Here is a 19,631-nt window from a genome sequence, read left to right as displayed (position 1 = left end):
TGGGAAAAACGGAAAACAAAAGGCTACTCATATCGTTTTTGGGAAAAACGGAAAACCAAAGAAAGTTATCGCTGCAGCGACTAAGGACCTGCGCGGTTAGTGACACAGATGGCGAGCCTGTCCGCTAAGGGTGGACACCCCGTCCGATAGAAGTGGACGAATTTATTTTGAAATTTGTTTGTGTTTATTTATTTTTTGAAAATAAGGACCTACGTGGTTTGCGCCGTAGACCCCGCCGGCTGAAGATGGCGAGCCTATTTCTTTTTGTTTTTGAAGATTCTATTTTTCGAAAACTGAGGACCTGCGCGGCTAGTGACGCAGAACCCGCCCGCTGTGGGTGGGCGAACCCTGTCCGCTGAGGGTGGACGCCCCTGAATTCGTTTTTCGATTTGGGACTCGCGTGGTTCGTGACGCGATCCTGCCCACTAAGATGGGCATGATTCCTACTTATTTTTTCATCGTGATTTCTTTTTGAGAATTTCTTTTATTCATTCTTGTAAGAGCGAATTCCTTCGAGGGCTGCTCGGATTCAGTTGTAACCTGAACGTGTGTTGACAACGGGTTTAGACGGACCTTTGTCTTGCGACCGTTTGCTTTCGTGGTTTTGAGCTAGTCTTTACGGCTCGATTTTTGCCACTGCTTGGTCTTTGATCAGAGGACCATGCACAAGTGTCAATGACGACCTTTCTCTGAGGTCGAACCTGCTTTTTTTGAGATATCTAAACATGAGATGGTGTATGGCGTAGTCCGGGAATGTGATTTAGATTGTGCGCTCCTTGTTGGAGTATATCTTGTAATCATGTTTTGGGGTCATGCTCGTATGCGCGAGCGACCTTTTATAGTAGTGTGCTATTTTAGCGAAGCCGTGGAGTGCGACTTCAGTTTTCAGGCGACATCCGGTTTTAGCTTGGCCCGGATTAATCCTTTGACAGACAAACATTTTTTATTTGGGAAACCAACGACTTAACGACACACGTTTTTTGGTGTTTCGAAGAATGACCATGATATTTATTTTGATTTGAAAAGTGTACATAAGCATTTTCTGAGACCAGTCTAAGTTTCGACCAAGTTTTAATGTTTATTTTTGCTTATTTGGGAGCTAAAGGTGATTTTGGGCTTGATCCTACTTGCAATAGGGCCTCGTGTTTAGCAACACGGTTTTAAGTCCTTTCCTGTTCCGTGTTTTGTGAGATCTGGGCCTTGGGCTGCATTTCCGGCGCCCAAGGCTAGGCGTTAAACATTTCGGCGCCCAGCCATGGGCGCTTGAAGTCTTTTCCTGGTGATATTTGACTTTCGGATTTCCTAACACGTTTCCGAATGGGATCAGGATGTCACTAGGTGCGTTCACCTATATATAGGGGCTAGATACGTCCCTATTTTCCACCACTATCAATTTCTTTCTCTCTTTTTTGCTATGTTTTAATTACTCATTGCTTTTGCCATGTCGATCCCTACTTTCTCACTCCAACGGACTGTTAGGCGTTGGCTACGGGCCCTTACTCCCACGGAAAAGGCTTTGTTAAAAGAATACCACTTAGAGGCACTTTTAGGCTTACAACAAATTAATATTGATTATAACTTTCTGCATGCTGCCCTAAGCTTTTGGGACTCCGATCATCATGTTTTTGCCTTTCGGGGCAACAAAATATGTCCTTTGCCAGATGAATTTGCTGCGATCCTTGGTTATCCTACTAATGCTACTCCTGCTACCCCTGGTACTATTGAAGAGGGTAAAACAACCATAGGGGCTTTCCTAGGACTAGATGATAACATGTTTGCTGAAATTGTTGTAGGTAACGAGGTTAACTTGGCAAAACTTGTAAAACATCACTTTAGGCCTAGTAAGAATATGACCGAACACACTGCTACAAAATAGGCTTATAGCAACGGCAATAAATCGTTACCATAGACCAATAAACCGTTGTAATAGGCTTATAGCAACGGTTTAAAAATCGTTACCAATAGGGGGCGATGCTATAAGTCAATGGCAACAGTTTCCCGGATTTAGGCAACAGTTATGATAAACCGTTGCCAAAAATAACTAAGGCAACACTTTTTGTAGGCAACACTTTTAACCTATGGCAACAGTTATTCAACAACTTAAGCCAATATTTACACATTTAAGGAAACTGTTTTCTCCAACTTAAGGCAACACTTATTAGTTTGGTGTTGGTAGAAGTTTAAAACTAAGGCAACACTTTCTTATACTTATGGTAACACATCCAATTATATTTATAACAACGCTTTCTATTGAGTGTATGACAACGCTTTTGGTTTTGATTATATGGCAACGCATTCAATTGGTCTAAAGCTATGCTCTCGAATGGATTTAGTTATCCATAAATATTAATAAATATGGGCTGCGTATAATAAGATTTTCATAACAAATAAGTTCAAAAAACGTATACATTTCAAGTAGCTTAATTCTATAAGCATAATATCTATTACAGTTGTCTGAATAGTAAAAAAAATATAGGTTCTAAAACTAAATCCATTAAAATAAAAAATTATCCTGCGATCACGATCCGATAACTTTATTTTTCAAAACCTATATAATAATTATGTGCCAAAACCCCTGTGAATCTTCACATATTTAAAGTAGCTTGTAATTCTTGAATATATGCACCATCCTGCACAACAAACAAATCAAGTGTAACACATAAGAAACTTATTATCAATGAAATTCAAATACGTAATAAAAAAAAAGAAAAAAATGAGAGCTAAACCTTAAGAATAATGGGTAAATGACAACGTTTTTCAATACCAAATGATTAATGTAAATTTATCAAGACTCACATTGTACACCCTTATATATTACAAAAGTCTATAACATAAAATGATAGTGAAAGTGGAAATTCCGACAAAGTTTATTTAAAATTGAACTATCCACAAAAATGGAACTAATTAAAACTTGTTCCAAATCCATGTGACAAATTATTTCAATCGAATATGAACAATTTTGAAACAATAACAAATCGATGAAGAAAAATAAGGTACAAACAAACTAAGTTCAAATAAGTTAAATTCAGTTATTCAGGTCAAAACATATATAGCCTTAATATAACTAATTTGTGCTTATCAAACTTTATGCAAGCATATATTGGTTGTAAAATGAATTTTAAATTCCTAACCAGAACTTAACCAAACTTATATTGCCTAAATAATTTTTAAAGGATGGAAAGAGCAAGGCCTCCAATTCGTCAAACAATATTAGATAATTGCCAGAACTTAACCAAACTTATATTGCCTAAATAATTTTTAAAGGATGAAAAGAACAAGACCTTTAATTCGTCAAACAATATTAGATAGAGAAAACACGTAGCTAATGATAAGGGTAAACAACATTAATTAAAAAATAAAATATAAGAAACAACAACATAGCAATTACTTATATGTGTCACTAGGACAAGGAAATGAAAAAGGTCAGAAATAGTAACAACTTCATAGAATAGGAAACCCGATGAATCACTTGAGAAGAGAGAGTTCAAAAGGATCACATAATTAAGAAGCACAATATCAGTACAATTGATACTAAGGTACAAAGAAGTGTGAATTCTTGTTTTTTATGTACTTTGGTCTTTGGGTGTACCTATTGGTGAATGCATTTTCCAAAACATAACTTGACATTGAATGTGACCAAAGTTTTATGATACTGAATGTAACCAAATTAAAGCTTGTGTTTTTGGGGTCTGCAGGTGCCTAGAAGTTCTTTTAAGAAACATAAAAGATGGGTATCTACAAGAATTCGAGTACTAATCCCAAAAGCGTGAATTACCTTGGATGGAGTTGTTCTGTTCTATATCACGGCTTAGAACGAAGAATGTCGCATTTCTAGTTGTGACGGTCTCACACCTCAGGCACTTTGTTTCATTTGTTAATATACCCAGCATTTGTGTCTTCCGATCAGTAACCATGAAATATTTGTCCTACTCAAACATACATATTTGTGGTCCACTCTCACCAATGTAGATCTGATTCATAGAAACATTACATGCCAGTTCTTAGTTCTTGTGTTACAAAAGCATAACTACTGAAAACACAGGCTTAACACTCATAAGATATAAATAATTTAAATAACAAGTAATTTCCGTTACAACAAACCAAAAATAATGAAAACGATAAAGTTACTCAAAAACTCAATAAGAAGAAATCACAAATCGGTGATTGGAAGTACCTTTGATTCCAAGAGAAGATTGCCCAGAACCAACAGCAGAGCGTGCTTGGTCTGCACTTGCTTACCGGAAGGGCTGTTTCATAGCAACATTTCAAAATCAAACTAACCCAGTAAGTATTCATATACGAAGGTAACCTACTGAAGTATCAAGTTGTAGAACCGAGTTAATGAAAAAACTTTATAGGAGTTTCATGTTAGATTCGAGATAATATATGGTGTTATCATATGGGGTAGATTCAACCACTTTTCAATGATTTGCTGACTTCTGCTTTGGATATGATTCTGTTCTGACAAAAGAAGAGAGCCAGAATAGGCAGTACTAGGGTACAATTATAAACAGAACATATTACGTCCAGATTTTGAAAACAAATAAAGGTATAAACTGAAGAAAAATGACACATTCGAGTGATTCCACAACAATAAAAAGAAAAATAATTAAGGACCATGTCATATATTCTCCTCTATCATATAGCATTTCAAAATAAAACTCAAAAACAAGAACACTAATGGTACAGAAATAACAATCAAGCTTAGACAAAACCAACAACCAGGAGGAAAGAGACTGCAGCAATAAGGAAACAGGCATGACCGGGGACGGTCTCATTTCAAGGAACGAAAGGTAAACACATGTGGAGTATAATCTTTGAGTGCCTTGGTTTCAAATCAAGGGTTATATCTTAGGTTTATACTGGGCATTTTGGTGTGTCTTCACACCCAACCTACCCCTAACCTAGCTAGGTCGTATATTCGATCAGTACATCTGAAACAAATAAAGGTCATCTCGGTAAAAAGCCCCAACATCTCTCTACCACTAGGGAAATGAAGGGTCTAGACGAGGCTGACATAACTATCATTTCGAAGAATCCATGTTTGATCTTCAAATTATACTTTTAATTTCTATTACATGAAAGTTCAGCGCATCTGATTCATAAAGTTTCCGTTTTTCATCTGCATTCCATGAATTTCAAATTTTCAAGAGTCACGGGACTAACTAACATCTAAATTAACTTGCTAATCATAACTACTATTTTACCTACTTTTAGTGGTGCTCGCGAAATTTCAAAGGAAACCACCACCAACATCATACTACAACAAAATTTTCTTTACCTGGCAAACTTCAAGATGAATATTTTCTTTACTGTACAACACCTCAGTTACTTTTTTACTCCAAAACCCCCTCAAAAATAGGTTGCAGTTCATGTATTCAATTTCAACTGACAGAAAATTGACCATGCCAAAGTCTGTAACAATCATAGAAATGTAATTTGAAGGAGTCGCATTGTACCTATTAAAAGACAGCAGAGGAGTTTTGAGAGTTATGAAATGAACCAAACAATTTAATAGGAAAACGCACTTTAGAAGTTGCATTAGGGTCAACTGCCAAAAAAGTACAGGCATAAGAACGCAAGCATGTAGTGATTGAAATATAGATCAATAGAAACATATTAAGATAATCAATGGGAAACCTACATACCAAGTTCATTAAAATATATTAAATCAAGTTGGGCCCTTTCAAGAAAATTATATGCTTTACAACAAACCAACACCAGAATATGGAAGGCATTAGCCACCAAAGATAGACAAGCAGTCTTAACAGTAAAGAATTCCATTAATAAAACTAAAGCAGGCCCCAAATAAAATTCGAGTGACTTCATGATAGTCTATGAAACAACATTTGTATGTGTGTATATGAGGTTCAGACCCCCTAGTTACAAATCTGCTAAGTAAAAGTTGAACCTCGAGCTTTGGACGAGAATCCACTATGATTACGCGAAATTGTTTCCTCGTCTCATGCCACAACAACATGTGGATACCTCAACTATGGTTTAAATGCATATAATGATGTAGTGAACTAACCATAGAAAGTGAAATCAAATGTGGAACATGATTGGAAATATACCAAGAAAAACAACTTGATTCACTAAAAGGAAATAACATGAATGAAATATTACTCACAAACAGAGAAATAATGGCAGCAGTGATGTTTCAGCTGGTTATACTTTCTACAAACTCGAACTTTTGTACTTGATTGGTCATTTTGCATCCACCAAAGCCGAATGCAGTCAATGGATCATTACCAACTTTCTTGTCACCTATACAACAAAACTTCAATTCGGGTGCACACAACCCATATCAGTGAAAACAACAGAAAAGTAATTCCACATTAACATGGCTAACAGAAAAGTAATTCGGGTGCACACAACCCAATCGCCAATTTCTATTATCTCCAATTTTGAGGCCCAATCTCCAATTGGACTGCTTCAAAATGAGGAAGAGGATGGAAGAGAACGAGGAAGATGATGAAAAAGAACGAACACACAAAGAACGAAGAGCTAGGGTTTATCGCTTTATTTTTTCCAATTCAATCGAAGAGCAGATCCAAATAAGGGGGAAAAAACAACAGGGCTCTGGTATATACAGAGTATTTTACAAATTAAGGGTTTGGGGAGTAATACCAATTTTTAATTTCCAGTTTTTTAAACTTTTTTGGATGAAGAACCGTTGCCATATCTCATCAAAAAGTAAAAAAGTAAAAAAAATATTACAATAAAATAAATATAATCTACAACCGTTGCCATATATTTTCTATTGCAACGCTTTTTTAAAGTTATGTTTACTCCAATAAATAATTATTTAACTGTTACAATAGGTATGATGTAGCAACGCCAGTAAAACTGTTGCATTAGAAGGCGTTGCTATAACCCCTTTTTCTTGTAGTGACAGAAATTGAATATTCGAGCCCTTGTATTTTTCTTGTTGAATCACTATTTGCTATCGAATAACAATGGCGCGTTTGGTGACATAAGGTTGATCCCCTTGATTAGCCAGATGGAAAGTTGCTATTCTATTATGCCGTTGGTTGTTGCTGAGACTTTCCTGAGTGCGGATGAGCTGAAGAAGGATGCCAAATCTGAACATTTTAAGGGAAGCCCCCTATTACTGCAGGTAATCGATTATTCCGTGCGCACGTATACACGTTTTTTTTTTGCGTACACAATGAGTTTCAGCGCCCAGGGCTGGGCGCTGGAATTTTCGGCGCCTGGTCCTGGGCGTTGAAACTGCGCACCAGGAACCGTTTTCTTTTATTATTTTTTTGATCGTGCCCGCTTTTTGCAGATTTGGCTCGTGGAACGGCTTAGACTTTTGGAAGCTCCTGCCGATCCTAAACATTATCGCCCTATAGCCTTGGGTAACCGAAAATACTTGCACCAAGGCCAGGACGAGGCCGAATGGACCTCCTTTTTTACTTATGGCATTTGTTCTATAAAGTGGGTGGTACCATGGTGGGGTTTGACTACTATGACAGGGGGGTCTGATGTATCGGTTTATGTTTCTTTGTTGGGGCTATCTCGTCCCATTTATATTTTCCCTTACCGAGTCATGCGTCAATATGGTTTAAGGCAGACTATCCCTTTTTCTGATACGGTACCACCTAAGGTAGCGGCCTTTTCGCAAGCACGGGTTCTAGAGTGGGCTAAGTATTATGATGGTCTCCCGCGTTGGGCCGTAGCTACAAATGGCTTTGTGGGTCTTTCTGAAAACTACAAGTTGTGGATGAGCTCCAATGATAAAGATGTGAGGACCGAGGCTCGAAATGGGGAGCCAGCTGAGCTTTTGATAACTCGTATTCATGTTAGGTATGAGGGTCCGGATTCTGCCAAACCTCCTACCTATAGTATTAAGACTGTGAAAGCTCGTCCTGATCGAAAGCGAAAGGAATTTCCTCCCCGTTCCAGTTTCAGGTCTAAAAAGATGCCTAACATGAAGGGGCCTGCTGTTGCTAAAAGAAATGCAAGCTCTCGCGGAGATTGTCGCCGGAACAATGTATGGGTTAGGAAGGCTCAGCCGCCTGTAGAAACAGTGGCTAGTCTAGTTGATGATAATAATCCTTCTCCCACCATTGTCTGTGCCCTTGAGGCTGAGCGGGCTATAACTGAGAATGTTTCTGAAGCCTTGGCATCTTTGGAAGTTAGTGTCCAGGAGCCGTTTCTTATGGAGATTGATATTGGGGCAGCGCAGAAGACTGTGGGGGTGGATCCTGCGAACATTGCCCTCTACAAGACTTTATTTGATGATCCGGAAGAACTAGAGTACGTAGTGTAGTTCTTGCTAGGGTGTAGGTGCCCTTTATTTATTTCGGTTGTGTTTGTTTTTATTCTTAGCACTTTTTTTCCTTCTTATTATTTTTTTCAATAAAGGCGTAATTTAATTTTTCATTTTCATTTATTTTTGTCTCTCCTCTTTTTTATATTTTTATATGTCTAACACTTTTTGCACAAAGAATATGTTTATTTTATTGGACCGAATCCTTGGTAAGGATTGCCTACGTATCTTGTCAGAATCAGGTCGCGCGTAGTTCTAGCTTTAGAATAAGTTCTAGTATGCCGAATTTCGGTAGATACGCCCTGAGGTGGAAGCATATTACTTAATCGGTCAAATGAATGAAGTATTATCATTATTTTCATCTGCCGTTTTTTGCCATAAGTCGCCACAAAATGAAATTCGACTAATTTGTATGGCTATATTTTTGGTAAGCCTATTTGGATACGTACTGTACCCCCCAAGTGTTCGTTATTTTTCCGTTGTGTGCGGATAAAATGACGAGCACTTCTGAAAAGAAATTTTTTGGCAGACAGAGAGTTTCAACGCCCAGGCTGGGGCGTCAAAGATTTCGGCGCCCAGCCCTGGGCGCTGAAAATGACTTGGGCGGTCAATTTTTGACGCTTTGCTTCACATGTTCTTGCATTTATTTCTTTTTTTTTTGTGCCTTGATTTTTTGCTCGTATTTAAAGTCAATTTTGAGGCTACTTTGGAGGCTTTTTTGGCTATTAGCGTGAAATGCATTTTTGTCCGGATTAATTTTTTCTATTCGTGACTTGAAACAGTTTTGAAAATGGAGTTAGGGTGCGGAAGTTATGAAGATCCTTGTGTAGGCTTTTGAGGTGAGTTGAGGTGCATGTCGTTTTTGAAGGATTGGTGGGGGTTATATTTTATTAATTCCCCTTTTAAGCAACATTTGCTTTCGTTTTGGATTTTGATTTCCTTTGACTTCTTTGGGTTGTATGGGTTGATTTTTATGGTTACACTGGTTGACTTTTATGTTTTGGGGATATGAATGGGATGGTGCGGTTTATTTTGTGGGTTTCGGGAATTGGCTCCCATGGCACTATTTCAAAACCGAGTGGGCTTTGTTTGTTGGGCCTAGAGTGGGCCGCCTCTTTATTTTTGTATTTTTGCAAGTACACTTGGTGCTTTATTTAGTGTTAGAATAAAAAAAAATTAGGAGAAATATTACGCCTTTATTGATTCGGAAAGTAAGGAAAACACACTGAAATAAAACTGACCTATATTCTAAGGGGCCTTAGGACCATCTAAAGTCTATTATTTTTTCTACCAATCTAAAGAACTACTAGGCGCTTTTTACTAATGGTGCTCTATGTGGCTCAAGCCTGGGGTTTAGTCTCATAAAACTTCGATCCTTCACCGGTACTCATCTTGAATTCCATTCCTTTTGCATTGACCCACTGATATGTGTTCACCCATCCGTTCTCGACCTCTTCTAGTGTTGATGCAGGAGAGATTAACCGGCTTGGATCGAAACCTTCATCTTGTAAAGCTAGGGTAGTCATCACAGTCTCATTCTCCATAGGCCTCGATTCGTTAAACAATGTCCATAGAGCCCGGTTGTCCAATATTTCAGCTGTTTTAGTCTTGGTGAGGTGGGGTGCCTCATCCAAGGTGTGGCAGTCATGGAAAATTTCAAATCCGGGTTTTAGCAAGCCATCCTGAACGAAGGGTTCAGGGAAATCACAGCATGGGTGTTCTTCTCCTTCCCGAACGAACATCCCGTTAAGGGTTCTTTGATACGGGGGAAGGAGGGTGGTTTGCTTGGCTTTGTTAAGGCGTAGCCCAGACAGGCGGTCAGCAATATCTTCCTCCGTTGGTTCATAGCCTAAGCCAAAGGGAGTAGTTTTGTTGGGTAAAGGATGGAATGTGCATTCCTTCTTCCTTATGCCCAATGGGGTTCCTGGGAAATAACCTTGAGCTAGCAGCATTCTAGGGATGACCCGGGATGCATGCGGGTCTAGGAATGCTGGATCATAGTCTTCAATGAACTGGATTGTTTCTTCCATTTGAAACCCATAAAGGTCGTCTGCAGTTTCGGCCGTTCCAACCATAGTACAGTTGATGTCGAGAGGAGGGGCGCGGATTTCTAGTATTACCCCGTTATGGTTAAGTTTAACCATTTGGTGCAGGGTAGAAGCCACACCTCCTAATTCATGGAGCCAAGGTCGCCCCAATAGGAGGTTGAAAGTGGGCTTGATGTCGATTATTTGAAACTCCGTGGTGCGTGCCACAGGCCCGGTTTGTATGGTAAGGTTGATTTTTCCCAACACAGGCCTTCGAGAGTTATCATAGGCTCGTACCCCTTGTGTGGAGGTTTGGAAGTCATCGCTTCCTAGTCCCAGGCAATGGGCGGTTCGCAACGGGCAAACGTTAACCGTCGAACCGTTATCTACGAGCGCTAGGGGGATGTTTTGCCCTTTGCATCCAACTACTAGATAGAGGGCTTTTTTTATGGGCACCCCCCTCCCTGGGTAAATCTCTGTCAGTGAAAACTATGGCCTTTTCTCCAGCATCTCTCGTGACGTGGTTAACCAATGAGTCAGGTGTGATATCTGTAGGCACTGAGATGAGGTCAAGTGAGCGAATAAGCTTTTCGCAATGTTCTTTTGAGGTACACATGAGATCCCTAATGGTAATTTCAGCCTTGGTTCTTTTCAATTGTTTCAAAAGAGGATTTTCAATGACTTCTGCGACGGTGGTGTGCCGTCCATTCTCAGGAGCTTGTCTGACTGGGATATCATCCATAGGAGGTGGGCGAATGTCAGGCTGGTATATTCTTCCTGATCTGGTGAGGTTATCGACTTCGGGTTCTTGAGTGGTGGTGTCAATGAGAGCATACCCGGGCCAAGTTTCAGTAAAGAGGTCTTGGCCCGACACTTGAGATAGGTAGATATCTTCAGCATCATCATCCCAAACACCGCACACTTCTCTCTCGATTCGATCCATAGGGACCACAGCGAGTGGTACACCTTGAGGTGTAATGTACACCGTAGGGTCGAAGTTCTCATTTTCTGGTTGGTCGAGAGAGATGTGACAAGAGCCGATTGGGCTCTTGTTGTTGTTGGGTTTGCCAACGTTAGGGAGAGGTATCACTTCATCCTCTATCATGTCCTGGATGGTATTCTTTAGGTTCCAGCAGTTTTCAGTGTCATGCCCATTTCCTTGATGGAATTTGCAGTAAGTACCATCGACCTAATATTTGCTTTTGACAGGAGGGTAACGGGTGGGGCCTATAGGTCTCAACTTTCCTTGATTGGTTAATCTTTCAAAGGCTTGTACCAAAGTCGACCCGAGTGGGGCAAACTTTCGGTCTCGGACCCATCTTCCAGGGCTTCTTCGGGCGGGAGTCTCTTCTACAGCATGGACTTCTTGGGCTTGGGATGTGTTACCCCGATTATAGGTGTTGTTTTTATATGTGGGTTTGCTTTGTATGGTTTTGGCGAGGTCGTCCTCTATCTTTATTCCCACAACATAAACTCTTTTGAAATTGTCAAGTCCCAGGTACCTAAGGTGTTGTCTGTAAGCCGGGTCCAGGTTGTCAATGAATTTTTGGACCAATTCTGTTTCGGGAGGCCTATTGATTAGCTGGGCCGCCTGGTCCCTCCATCTAGCAAAGTAGGTTGTGAAACCCTCATTTTTCTTTTTGAAGAGAACTTCCAGCTCGCACATGGTGACTTGGAAATCCATGTTCGACGAGTATTGCTTGATGAAGACATTGACAAAGTCTTCCCAAGTGGGGAAGAGCTTAGGGTCCTGGTGATAGTACCATTTGAGCGGCACAGGTTCCAAGGACAAAGGAAAGGCAGGTAAATACATGGACTTGTCCACGCCTTTCAAGTTCATGGCATTCACAAAGCTCAGTAGATGATCACGGGGGTTGTCTGTGACCTTGAACTTTGGTAAGTCAGATGAACTGAACTTTTCTGGTAGTTTGCCAGGAAAAGGTTCAGGATCGAGGGAGAAGTATTTTCTCCCCATGGTTTGCTGTAGGACCATTTTTTCAATCCTCTTCTCGTTATCGAGGTCATTTTTGGCTTGCGCAGCCGCTAAAGCTTCATTTTCCATTTTCAATTGGCCCATAAGTTGGGTCATTTGGACCATCTGGTCTCGCAAATCTTCGATGGACATGTTTGAAGGTGCGAATCGAGGTTGGGAAAGCGGAGATCCTTGAAATGAGGGACGACGAACGGAGCTTGGAGTCACTAAACCTGATGTTAACGATGTATCTTCGAGACGCACTAACCGTTGATTCCCTGATCGGCACCAAGTGGCAGGACCAGTCCTAGGCATAAGATAAGCTAAAGTTTAGGTTCCCAAAGTTTCAAGCATTACTTAGTCTAGACTTCAACTCCCTCTATTGGTTTGTCACTCTTTCTTTTGTTGGTACACTTTTTAGTTTTTTTTCTTTTGGTCATTGTTTGGATTTTCGAAACACTTGCCCGTGTGACATTCATAATTGTTAGCATGTTCGGTTTTTAGTGCCGAGCATTGTCGTCGTAGGAGGCCTAACAACGACGCAAAGAGTTATTAATTTTTTACGAGTCGCTTTTGAAATCGAGTGCTTTTCTTACGCCCTCGTAGCAATTCTTTTTACGAACATTTTTTTGTGCTACGTATTTCCCTTTTGCGCGGGCACCGAGGCTGCTGCGCTTGACCAAAAGGCCAAGCAGCAACTTCAGCGCCCAGCGAGGGGCGTGAGAAATTCTAGCGCCCAGCCTGGGGCGTTGAAAATGCGTCCCTGGCTGGTTCTCGTTTTCTGTTTGCGTCTACTTCTGTTTATGCGACTTCGATTTGCGTGCTTGCCTAATAACGTCCTTTACGCGTTGCGCAGCGTTTGTGGGATTCGTTACAGGCCATCCCGAGCGTCGCTTTTTTTGTGGCGATCATTCGGGTTTGCGGAACACGTATTTCGGTATAACTCTTTGGCAAATTAGTCTATGAATGTTTGGGCAATTTTTAAGGTCGTTGGTTTTTTCTAGGATAGCTTGTCACACACAATCACATATTTCGCTACACATAACTAACATTCATCATGAGGCGATAATAACATGTCATGTAGTTTATGATGTAATTAATTGCAAATTCGTGCGATTATTTGATTATATGTTCGCAAGATTTTTCGGCAGTTTTGTCAATAATGGTCGAAATCTTATGTTTTTATAGTGAATTTCGCATGTAAATGTGTGAGGGGGTCGAAAAAGCACGAGGCTAATGCGTGACCTCGTACCTCGTGGGTGTGACGATTCTTTTTATTCAATCAAGTGTAATTGGACTTCCTGTGAGTTTACACCCAATTGACTAGTAATATAGGAGTCGCCATTCAGTTTTTGACGACAATGAGAAAAACTGACAAAACCCGGTTATCGTGACATAAAGGGAGTGCAATTATGTTTGACCACGACGACCGTAGGTTCCCTTGTGATCCCTGGTGTGGGGATCTCTCAACATACACCCGCAAGGTAGAGATTGAGGGTTCGGGGGACTGTAACTACCGAGAGGAGTACTCGCTCGTCGATAACTACAGAGGCAGGATATCCTTACTAGCTCAGCATAAATAATTGAAAGGACATGCGTTAACTATTAAACTAATCTGAGTTGATTTTAGCAATATGCAACATATAATACTAGATCGATCGCGATTATCTCATTTAAATAGCATTAAGGGACCTAGCATGATAATCCAATTTCCCAAAAATATTATATTTTTTAGGCGTGGTAGAACAATCAGATTTAGTTAGTTTAACAGTTCATAAAAAGGGCGAGGAAAGCAATTAAATCATCGAAAAGGGACACATTACGACGCACCCTTGAGAGGTGCGTCACGGTTCTCAGAAAACTAACCACTTTGACTTTGCTATTTCTCCTTTTTATTTAACGAATCTCAAATTATGGGACAGGATACGTTCTGTTCGATTTATGGATCGATTGCGACAGAACGCGAGAACAATTTCGCAGTTAAAGGCTTAAGCTAAGGGTTGGAGTCAATACTCAGAATATGAATTGTGTGTTGTGTTTTCACGTCGAATTGAGGCTGTATTTATAGGGTAGAGTTCGTGGAAAGATAGAATTGTAGAGCTCTAATCCACAAAGAATTAGGAAAAAAACACGTACCCAGGTAATTCCAGCGCCCAGGCCTGGGCGCCGAAGATTTTGGCGCCCAGAGCCAGGTGTTGAAAATAGGGTATGGGCTGTTTTCTTTAGTCAGATTCGGATTCTTGAAATCCGTAGTGTTTGAGACTTAATCGACTCTTTTGGTGCGTATCAATTTCATGACGGAATGCGTCTGTGCCCGTTACGAACTCTAGGCTCGTTAGGATTTTAATTAATATGTAACTCTAATTTACGAATCATATTAGGAATAGGATTCTCGCAGTTTTCTATGTCATTTAGGATTTATGTTGGAGTGCAACACCTAATTCTGACAGGTTTCTATCTTTTATGACTTGCCACTTTTAACAGCTGCCCATTACGGCAGTTACTATTTTTAGCAGGTTTCCATAAATAGCAGGTTTCAGGTGAAATGAAAAGGGGAATTGAGATTCGTTATTTTATAGGAGATGAGTTGTCAAGTGGAGATTTATGCTTTCATCATCGAACCTTTCCCTTTCGGAAATGGGGACAAAAGTAGGTGTCTTCAAAAAGACGTTTCAAAATTTTGACAATTTCAAAAATTTGATGCCGAACCCAGAATTCCCAAATTTGAAGCCTAACTATTACTTTTCGGAGGTTTTAGTTTTTCGATTGCAAAATTTGTAATTTTTATGATGTTAAATTAAATATTTGCGAATCTTGTATGTTAATCTTGAATATATGATTGACCTACTATATATGTTTAACAATTTTAAGGTCTAAGTTTGTTAATTATACAACCTAATTTGTAATTATAATTAATTTGTTGAATTTCAAATAATTTAGAATTTGTTTTGATTTTCATAATTAATTGATAATTTAATTAGGATCCTATGATTAAAAACCACCATAAATTTGTTAAAATTTAAAATTTTTAAAATTTTACGACCTAGATTTTAATCCCTAAGAAAATATGTAATCGGAAATTAATTTGACTAATAAATTTTCGATTTTTTCGCCTAAATTTAGTGAAATTAATATGGATTATTAATTTGTCGTTAAATTTAAATATAAAAGTTTTTTATTTTTATAAATCGTTCACAAACTTGCTTGCACGAAGAAATGGAAGCTAAGTGTTACCTTTAAGGGGTGTGGTGCATAGTGCGGGCATGCAACGACAAGCAAGGGAGCTCGTCGCCCATACGGTACTAGGCAGCGAGCAAGCACGAGCATGCGCGCGCGGGCATGGGCATGTGCGGTGTGTGATGTGCGAGTGATCAAGCAAGGCCATGAGCGTCAAGCGCAAGGCAAGAGACATGCCAGAAACACGACGAGTAAGGTAGCTCGCGTGCTTCTACTCCTAGCCCCTGCCCAACGCACAGCAACAAGCACATCGTTGGCTGTTGCGTTGCTCGCTTTTATGCATCTCTCGACCAGCAACAAGCAAGCCATGGGCGCTGCACTTGTGCACGTGGCCCATGGGCGCTGCTGTGTGGCTTGCTTGAGCGAGGCGTGGGCTTAGGCCTACGACCTTGCCTTGGCACGTTAGGTCGTTTGTTTTATTTTCGATTGAGAGTCGATTTTAATTAAATTTCGTAATTTTAATTTTTCTCGGAATTTAATTTTGATTAATTTAATTATTATAAATTATTTTATACTAATTATTTTAATAAAATTAAAGCCTTGGTAAAATTATAATTAATTAATTTTAATCAACGAAAAATAATATTAAGGGATTTAAAAATTATTTTATGTGAGCTTTAAATTTTAATTAAATTTGTAAGTTTTCGTTTGGACTAGAAAATACAGTTTTATGTTTAAAATTTGTAAAGCATGTAAATTCTTGGTTTTAGTGGGAGCTTTTAGTCATGAAACTCTTGATTAGGTCTTTATTCCTTTAAGGTTAAAACAACTCTTTTAGAACTAATAAGGTTAAATATTTTGTAGATTGTTGGAACCTTTGATTAGTTGCTGCAAATGTTTATGTGATGCATGATTTTTCTACTAACTTGCTATGTGGGCCATTTATTGATAAATGAATGGATGAATGGTATATTGTAAATGTACTGTTTTGCAGGTTATGGAAAAGTGACTAGTATGACCCAAATAGGATAACAAATATGGTTTGCGTACCATTAATATGAATGTAAAATTGGTCTTATGCACCAAAGTTTTTATTTAAATGTGGTATGCGTACCATCAAATAGTTGTAATTAGGTTAAATTATAGAATATCCTATTTGAAGAAAATGGAGCCTCCCATGGAGAAATTCAAGACGGAGTTTCCAATCCATTTTCAAGACGGAGTTTGAAGTTGAAGCTTCAAGATGAAGTCGGGTCATACTAGATCACATTTAAATCTATGCATGTTTTAAGTTATTTATTGCTTTAAATATGTCTTAATAATGCATGAGATTGTGGCTTGATTATGTTGCATGATTAAGGATTTTAGTTCACTTAAAATCTAACCAACATAGTAAGAGCTTTAAGTTCCAAACTTTAAAAAATTGAGTTAAAAGGTGCCATTCCAAAATAACACTTACTTGGATAACCTTTATATCAATCTAAGTAATGGTTTTCCCCCATAGAGAGGTGTTACTTGTTGATTCTAAAGGGGTAAGGTACACAAATAATTGTGAGTAAATGTTAGTTTTGGTAAAACTCAACGATATTAGTAAGAAGTCCTTTTATGTCGTGGAAAATGGGATGGGTTTACCTAATAAGTTCTTAGACGTACCTATTAAACAAGAGTAGTTTCTAGACTATTAGCAAAGGATTTGCTTACCTAAAATATTTTAGAAGTAAGTGAACATACATAATGTGCTTAATTCTTCAATGATTTTGAGGATCTTGGATTCACTTAATTTATTCACACCTGCCGGAACTAAATATTTCGAATAAAATGCCAATGACTTGTTTTAATTGCATGATTTCTTTAATTTTCAAGTTATTACTCATGATAAATGTTTAGACTTTGCATGCTTCAATGTATGTTTTAATTATTGTTTATAATTAAATATCTTTACTGCAATAAATCCTTTTAGAAGGGTAACAGTAAATTTCCTCAATTGGTAGTGAATGTAAGAACGATTCACGGAAATGAGAGAAAAGGAGCAATTTAAAATGTACGTTTCTTTTAGCGACTTTTATGGTTGTTTTCGAGTATCAAAGTCGAATGGCAAACCGATTGGTGCTTGTGAATTCAAAATACAATGTAGTTTTGAGATCATAAAGCAATGAGTTTAAACTCTCAGCTTTACCAATGGTTAACAACCAAATATCTTTGTCCATTTAATTCACGAATGAGCTATAGAGTTTAGTTCCTAGACATTCGAATAGATCGACGCTCAGAGAACTTTAGAAGCTTCTGGTGAGATCGATCATCTAGTTGAAGAAAATATTCAACAAGACTAAAATGGTAAGAACTTTGTTGAAATTACATAGGACATGTCTAACAAAGTATAAAACTCAACACTAGAGATGTCAATTCTTAAGACTATAAGAAAGGGTACAAGAAATAGGAAAATAAGGAACAAGTGAAAGGAATTTACAATTCCGTTTCTACCTAAAAGGTAATATTTAAAGAAAAGTGACCTGTCAATCAAACTTCCTTGGTATGATATACCGCTTGAGGTTCTTACTTCGGCAATAACTCAAACAATGGAACCTAGGCTACACTAATGACCTACAAGTGGGAAATGAAGCATTGCTTGCTACATTAGTTGTAAGGTCATCTAGTTTGTTTTAAGTCCTTTTAAGGCTGGAACTTAATGTCTATTTTGTTCCATAATCAGCATACCTAAATTTCTGTTTTCAAACACAAAAACATTCACATTCAAGAAAGACAAAAACAATGTTTGTTTGTTTATTTAACATGGTCATTTACGGGTTGAGTCAATATGCTTGATTAAAAAAAACAACTCTTTAACCATAAGAACTTTACTAGGATCAAATCAATCTCTTTATTTGAGTTCCACTAATCTTTGGCATTGTTTCTTAGACCATATCAACAAGTTAACGTTCTAAAGCTCTATTTTGATGGACTTTTGAAAGTTTATTGATTTCTAGATCATTCAAGACAAGTTAGTCTTATTTGTTGAAAGTAACAAAAGATATGAACTATTGTTAGAACTCCTAGACAATAGAGTTCAAAGCTAAAGAAAGATTTTATGGCTATTATATCACCTTGATTTGAGTGAATGTTGGTTTATTTACTCAATGTGATATAAGTTTGAATCAGTTTGGCTAGTTCAAAGATTCAGAAGTATAAAATCCACTTGGCAAGAAATCATAAAGATCTAGGTTAGATCATGATGATGATTACTTAGACCAAGAATGATCATCAATGATTGTGTGTTGTAATTTCACGATCGAGCTCCATAAGATATGGTATATCTAAATTGGAATGATCGAAGTCAATTGGTACTTGATTGGTTCAATGATGAATCATAAAAAATTTCCTATAATTTCTAAACAAAATGCTCAACTACCACCAAACTAAATCAAATTCGTCAAAGCTATTGAAAAGTAATTTCAGAATATCTTTTCAATAATATATATATCTAAAGAGTTGCTAAACTCAGTGGGAGCTTAGTGTTTGTTATTCGACAAACTAAGGCCCAAGTATAGATATATGTTTCATTGTGATTTATTCAAATGAGACACAAGGGTATTGTTTCTACCACGAATTTTTGAGAACATAATATTTGTTTGCTCGAAATAATGTCCTTTTGGAGATTCGTTTCCAAAATGACAAGTGGGAGAAAATGGACCTCGAAATTCTTCGAGGCGAACAACAAACATAAACGGACATTCCGGAGGCTTTTAGAAGTTCTTCAGAAAATCCGAACACTTATTCTTTAAGGATTTTAGAAATGGCTTTAAAGAATAGACATCTCTTAGAAGACTTTACAAGTGCTTCAAGGAGAACAGAATATTCAAAGGAATTTTAAGTGGCTATTGATATTCTATTGTTTGATGTTCTAAACCCATGTAGGCATATAGTTCGTTTCACTGAAACTATGTGATTCTTCTATTCGATAGTGAAGAAACCTACAAATTGCAGTTAGACTATTATCATGGAGATAAATGAGTTTATGACTTGTGAGAAAGGTATGACGAAAATCATATTCCCTAAATTGGTTAGAGTCCATATATAGACTCAATGTTTTAAATGGTTAGAGGCCATAAAACATACTCAATTTTTTTATGACAAAATTAAAATTTTGTTGACTTACAAGAATGGTTTACATCTATTGGTT

The 19,631-nt window shown here is 38.1% G+C and overlaps 1 long non-coding RNA gene across 1 annotated transcript; it reads right to left on the bottom strand.

Moving 5' to 3' along the window:
• Nucleotides 1-2,361: 2,361 nt before the first annotated feature.
• On the bottom strand, nucleotides 2,362-6,607 carry LOC110779768 (uncharacterized). Its single transcript, XR_008924645.1, has 5 exons — nucleotides 6,131-6,607; nucleotides 5,282-5,459; nucleotides 4,175-4,247; nucleotides 3,776-3,971; nucleotides 2,362-2,630 (listed from the first exon to the last, which is right to left on the bottom strand). It is a non-coding gene; the product is annotated as an uncharacterized lncRNA (long non-coding RNA).
• Between the last annotated feature and the right edge of the window lie 13,024 nt (nucleotides 6,608-19,631).

This window comes from Spinacia oleracea, chromosome 6 (assembly GCF_020520425.1).
Source record: "Spinacia oleracea cultivar Varoflay chromosome 6, BTI_SOV_V1, whole genome shotgun sequence".
Taxonomy (NCBI): Eukaryota; Viridiplantae; Streptophyta; class Magnoliopsida; order Caryophyllales; family Amaranthaceae; genus Spinacia; species Spinacia oleracea.
The sequence above is the reverse complement of the archived record's forward strand: the minus strand, read 5'-3'. Positions and strand labels throughout refer to the sequence as shown.